This window comes from Physeter macrocephalus, chromosome 12 (assembly GCF_002837175.3).
Source record: "Physeter macrocephalus isolate SW-GA chromosome 12, ASM283717v5, whole genome shotgun sequence".
NCBI classification, from domain to species: Eukaryota; Metazoa; Chordata; class Mammalia; order Artiodactyla; family Physeteridae; genus Physeter; species Physeter macrocephalus.
In genome coordinates, this window is record NC_041225.1 from 77,344,883 (window position 1) to 77,351,421 (window position 6,539).

Here is a 6,539-nt window from a genome sequence, read left to right on the forward strand (position 1 = left end):
CCTTATTCCTAAATTTTTCATTTATTGAGTGCTATTTTTTAAATTTAATTTAATTTAATTTAATTATTTTATTTTTTAATTTTTGGCTGTGTTGGGTCCTCATTGCTGCGCGCGGAGTTCCTCTAGTTGTGGTGAGTGGGGGCTTCTCATTGCGGTGGTTTCTCTTGTTGTGGAGCACGGGCTCTAGGTGCACGGGCTTCAATAGTTGCGGCACGTGGGTTCAGTAGCTGTGGCACACGGGCTTAGTTGCTCCGCAGCATGTGGGATCTTCCCGGACCAGGGATCAAACCTGTGTCCCCTGCATTGGCAGGTGGATTCTTAACCACTGTACCACCAGGGAAGTCCTTATTGAGTGCTACTTTAAGTGGAATTGCTTTTTGAAATTTCAGATTCTAATAGTTCATTGTTAATATATAGGAAAGTAATTGACTTTTGTGTAACATTGTATCCTGAGACTTTGCTATACTCACTTTTTAGTTCCAGAAGGGTTTCTTGTCAGTTCTTTGGGATTTTCATGTCATCTGTGAATAGAGTTGTGTTTCTTCTTTTCTAATCTATATAGCTTTTATTTCCTTTTTTTGGCCTTAAAGCACTAGCTAGGAATTCCAGTACAATGTTGAATAAGAGTGGTGTGAGAGGACATCGTTGCCTTGCTCCTAATAATAGGGGAAAGCATCCAGTTTCTCACAACTAAGTATGATTTTAGAGCTGAACAGATACCTCACCAAAGAAGATCTATAAGTGGTTAATAAGCATATGAAGAGATGCTCAGTATCATTTGTCATTAGGGAATCGCAGATTACAACAATGTGATACCACTATATACCTATGAGAATGGCTTAAAAAAAAAACTGCTGGAGAGGGCAAGGAGCAACAAGAACTCTCATTCATTGCTGTTGGAAATCCAAAGTTGCAGAGCCACTTTGGAAACAGTTTAGTAGTTTCTTACAAAACTAAACATAATCTTACCATATGATCCAGCAATCATGCTCCTGATTTGAAAACTGATGTCCCAACTGGCAACACAAAAACCTGCATGTGAATGTGTATAACAGCTTGATTCATAATCTCCATCAATAGGTGAACAACTAAACAAAGTATACATCCATACAGTAGAATGTTATGCAGCAATAAAAAGAAGCTGTTCAAGACATGGATGAATCTTAAATGCATACCACTAAGTGAAAGAAGCCAGTCTGAAAAAAAAACAACATATGTTTGAGTCCAATTACGTGACATTCTGGAAAAGACAAAACTATAGAGATGGTGAGCAGATCAGTGGTTGCCAGGGGTTCAGGGTTGGAGAGGCTTGAAAAGGTGAAACCCAGGGGATTTTTTTAGGGCAATGAAACTATTCTGTATGATACTGTAATGGTAAATACAGCATTAAGCATTTTTCAAAGCCATTGAGCTTTGCATTACAAAGAATAAATCTTGATGTACACAAATTAAAAGAAGTAATTTAAAGGGTTAGAGATCCCATGGTGGAATACAAGATGTGACTAAAGAATATAAATATATTCCAAATGTGTGAAACAACCTCACTGAAATAGGAAGGGAAATAATATGCTGACCTAAGTACTTTGGAAATGAGAGGAGTCTATATGACTAAAAGCAAGAAGAATTGTATATAAGTACCATTTTCCATGGGGGTGTGGGTTAGGAATTCTGAAACTACTATACATGTATATTGGAATTGAAGAATTAAATAAATGAATGATGGATGACGGAAGCAAGGTTGTTAGAGTGGGAGGTTATAGATAAGCAAGTGGAAGAAGCTAGAATAATACATGTCCTAATGGATTAGAGTTAGAAATATCAGTATGAACTCATGTTTAGCTTAATATAGGTACAAGTGGTTACAAATAGAAATATTTAAGACGTGTGTATATATATGGGTTAGTATACACATCTATGTTTATTTGTCCTGTCAACTGAGAGCACCTAAAAGATATGACACCCGGTAACAATGAACACACCTAGAGCCCAGATCTCTGTTTCTTATACCATTCTCCAACAAAAGGAACCAAGGCTCCTTGGAGAAAAAGCTGATTCTAGGAATGGGGCAGACTAGCTACAATTTGAGCCTAGAACATTTTGTAGTGCCAGGAAGTTAAAAAAAAAAATGCTCACAAAAACAAAAATCAAAAACCCCTAGAGTGATGGTCATATGTCAAAGGGTTATCAGAGCCAATGGAATAGAGCTCTTAATGGCCAAAGCTGGAACAATTTGAGCAACAAAATTAATAAAGTAGTATTGTATTATAACTCTAAGTATAAAATTCATGATTCCATACTGGTATAAATAAATGACCGAATAAATAAGTAAATTGGGGAGACTAGATATATCTCTCATGCAAGTAATTGATGTAGATATTCTGCCCTTAAGAGGATGGAACATAATTTTCCACTCCTTAAATGTGGGTTGTGTGTGGTGACTTTCTTCCAAAGAGTACAGTATGGAAAGAGAGAGGATAAAAAGAGTAAGTTTACAGTAGAGAAGCCTGACAAACACTATCAGCCAGGTGATCAAGGGTAACATCAGCAGTGATAAGTCATATTGTTAATATGTTCCCTTGATATAATGTGATGAGGATGGCACTTTACCTCTGTGGTCTTCCTCCCCCAAACACATTACCCCAGTCTAACCATGAGAAAAACGTCAGACAAATCGCAACTGACCGATATTCTACAAAATATTAGACCAGGACCCCTCAAAACTCTTAAGGGTCATAAAAAAAAAACAACAAAAAAAACACCAAGAAAAGTCCAAGAAACAGTCACAGCCAAGAGGAGCCTAAGGAGACATAAACTGCGAATGTAGTATTGTATCCTGGATGGGATCTTGATGCAGAAAAAAGACATTAAGGGAAAACTGAGGAAATCTCAAGTATGAGCTTTAGTTAACAAGAATGTATCAAGACTGACCCATTAATTGTGAAATGCTAATGATAGGGGAAACAGGATGTGGAGTATATGAGAACTCTCTGTACTATCTTCACAATAATTCTGTAAATCTAAAACTGTTCTAAGAACCAAGGGGCAGGACAGGAATAAAGACACAGACATAGAGAATGGACTTGAGGACACGGGGAGGGGGAAGGGTAAGCTGGGACAAAGCAAGAGAGTGGCATGGACTTATATACACTACCGAATGTAAAATAGCTAGTGGGAAGCAGCCACATAGCACAGGGAGATCAGTTTGGTGCTTTGTGACCACCTAGAGGGGTGGGATAGGGAGGGTGGGAGGGAGATGCAAGAGGGAGGGGATATATGTATACATATAGCTGATTCACTTTGTTATACAGCAGAAACTAACACAACATTGTAAAGCAATTATACTCCAATAAAGATGTTAAAAAAATAAGATAAAAAAGAAAAATAAGACTGTTCTAAAAAAATAATTTATTTTGAAATAAAAGGAATGGGCGTGGTCCCTGTGCCGCCTGAAGGCAGTCCCACTGCACCTGTGCCCAGGCTGGGGGCACCATCGCCCCTTGGTCTTTCCTTCAATTTTTCCTCTCTACCCGTCTCCCTCTGCTGTGCTTGTTTGTGCAGAGGGCTCAGTTCTGAGACTGTCTAAAGCCACTGGGAAAATGGTGGAAAATTCACCATCATCATTGCCAAAAAAAGTGATTTATGCCTTTGTTCTTAAGCTCCCAATTTGGCTTCACACTCCATCTCCTGTGGGTTTTTATTCCTGAATCTTGGCTTAACTCCTCAGGTTTAAGCTTTCGGCCTCAAAAATATTGGACAGTTACATTATCTGTCCACCTCCTATTTCTTTTTTTTCTTTCCATCTCCTATTTCTATAGTAAGTGGCTACAATAACCAGCTATGTACTCTTATTTGGAGTTCATACAGTCACAGATAACTATGCTAAAAATCAACAGGAGAAGAAATACCAAGAGAAGTCATCCCAGCATTAAGAGATATTCCTCTTGGTGAAGTAAATCAAGTGTTCTTTCTTGCAGCCAAAGAACTTTATACCGCAAACTGAGTTATATGTAGACATATTAACACAAAGCATTTATGTTTTTGAAATAGTAATTTTGACCACAATTATCTTCACTCTTCTTTTATTAATACCCAGTATTCAGATGTAAAAAAAAAAGTAAGTTGAACTTCTTTTAGATTAAGTTCTATTAATACTGTAAATGTTCTTAAATATTAGTTATTATGAATAGAATAAGTAAAATACTGCATTACCAAAAAATTTAAAAATAAATAAAAGGAATGAACTATTGATACACACAACAACTTGGATGGATCTCAAATTATGTTGAGTGAAAAAAGTCAAACACAAAATATTACATTTATATAACACTTTGACATATAGCAATTTATATTAAAAATTTTAAATAACAAAATTATAGAGATGAAGAATAGATTAGTGTTTGCTAGGGGTTAGAGATAGAGAGAGAAGGAGGGCATGAGTACAAACAGGGAGCAGGAAGGATCCTTGTGATGATGAAACAATTCTGTGTCTTGACTGTGGTGGTGGTTACATGAACATACACATGATAAAATTGCATAGAACTACACGCACACACATGCACACACATGCACACACATACACCCAAGGGCATGTAAAGCTGGTGAACTTGGAATAAACTTTGTGGATTGTACTAAAGTCATCTGCCTGGTTGTAATATGGTACTATGGTTATGCGAGATGTTACCGTTGGGGTAAATGAGTAAAGAGTAAATGAGTAAAGGGTAAATAGAATCTCTCATTACATTTTTTTTAACATCTTTATTGGAGTATAACTGTTTTACAATGGTGTGTTAGTTTCTGCTTTACAACAAAGTGAATCAGTTATACATATACATATGTTCCCATATCTCTTCCCTCTTGTGTCTCCCTCCCTCCCACCCTCCCTATCCCACTCTCATTATATTTTTAAAGGCATTAGCTATTGCTTTTACTCATTCTTTTTAAAAAATTGACAAATAATTTTTATGCCATAAATTCACCCTTTAAAGCTTACAATTCTGTCGTTTTTAGTATATTCACAGTTATGCAGCTATCACCATTAATTCCAGAACATTTTCATCCCTCCAGAAGAAACCCTGTATGCATTAGTAGTCGCTCCCCATTCTCCCCTCCCCCTTCCTCTAGAAACTGTTAACCTACTTTCTGTGTCTGTGGATTTGCCTATTCTTGATATTTCATATAAGTGGAATCATACAATATGTGTTCTTTTGTGTCTGGCTTCTTTCATCTAGCATGTTTTCAAGATTCACCCATCTTGTAGCATGTATCAGTACTTTATTCCTTTCTGTGGTTGAATAATATTCCATGATATAGATATGCCACATTTTGTTTATTCATTCGTAATTGATACACATCTAGATTGTTTCTACTTTTTGACTGTTATGAATAATGCTGCTATGAATATTTATGTGCAAGGGTTTGAAAGTAGTTTTTCAATTTTCTTGGGGACATACCTACAAGTGGAATTTTGGGGCCATGTGGTAACTCTATGTTTAATTTTTTGAAGGACTGAAACAGTTTTCCAAGATGCTGTGCCATTTTACATTCCCACCATCAGTGTATGAAAGTTCCAATTTCTCCACATCCTCACTAACACATGTTATTGTCTGTCTTTTTTTTTTTAATTAATTAATTTTATTTTATTTTTGGTTGCATTGGGTCTTTGCTTCTGCACATGGGCTGTTCTCTGGTTGTGGCCAGCGGGGGGCCAGCCCTCGCCGCAGTGCGCAGGCCTCTCACTGCGGTGGCCTCTCCTGTTGTGGAGCACAGGCTCCAGGCACATGGGCCTCAGCAGTTGTGGCACACGGTCTCAGCAGTCATGCCTCGTGGGCTCCAGAGTGCAGCCCCAGTAGCTGTGGCACACGGACCCAGCTACTCTGTGGCATGTGGGATCTTCCCGGACTAGGGCCCGAACCCGTGTCGCCTGCACTGGCAGGTGGATTCTCAACCACTGCGCCACCAGGGAAGCCCTGTCTGTCTTTTTGATTATTGCCATAGAAGTGGGTGTAAAGTGATATCTTATTGTGGTTTTGATTTTCTATTTCTTATTGACTCAGTTTTAGTAGCTTTTGTCTATCCAGGAATTTCTCTATTTCATCTCTGTTATCTAATTTGTTGGCATATAATTATTCATAGTTTTCCCTATAGTCCTTTTTATTTTTGTAAGGTTGATAGTCATGTTCTCTCTTTCATTGCTGATTTTACTCATTTGAGTCTTTTCTCCTTTTATCTTTTTCAGTCTAGCTAAAAGTTTGTCAATTTTGTTGATCTTTACAAAGAACCAACTTTTGGTTTTATTGATTTTCTCTATTGTTTTTCTAGTCTCTATTTCATTTATTTCCTTTCTAATCTTTTTCTCCTCCCTTCCTTTACTTGCTTTGGATCTAGTTTGCTCTTCTTTTTCTAGTTACTTCAGGTGAAAAGTTAGGTTATTGATTTAAGATTTTTCTTTCTTTTTAAATATAGGCATTTATAGCTTCTCTTTATATTCTTTTGCAACTTCATGTGAATCTATAATTATTTCAAGTTTTTATTTAAATAAA

At 37.1% G+C, this 6,539-nt stretch overlaps 1 pseudogene; it reads left to right on the top strand.

Moving 5' to 3' along the window:
* Positions 1-3,596: 3,596 nt before the first annotated feature.
* On the top strand, positions 3,597-4,000 carry LOC102981373 (phosphatidylinositol N-acetylglucosaminyltransferase subunit P-like; annotated as a pseudogene).
* The last annotated feature ends 2,539 nt before the right edge of the window (positions 4,001-6,539 follow it).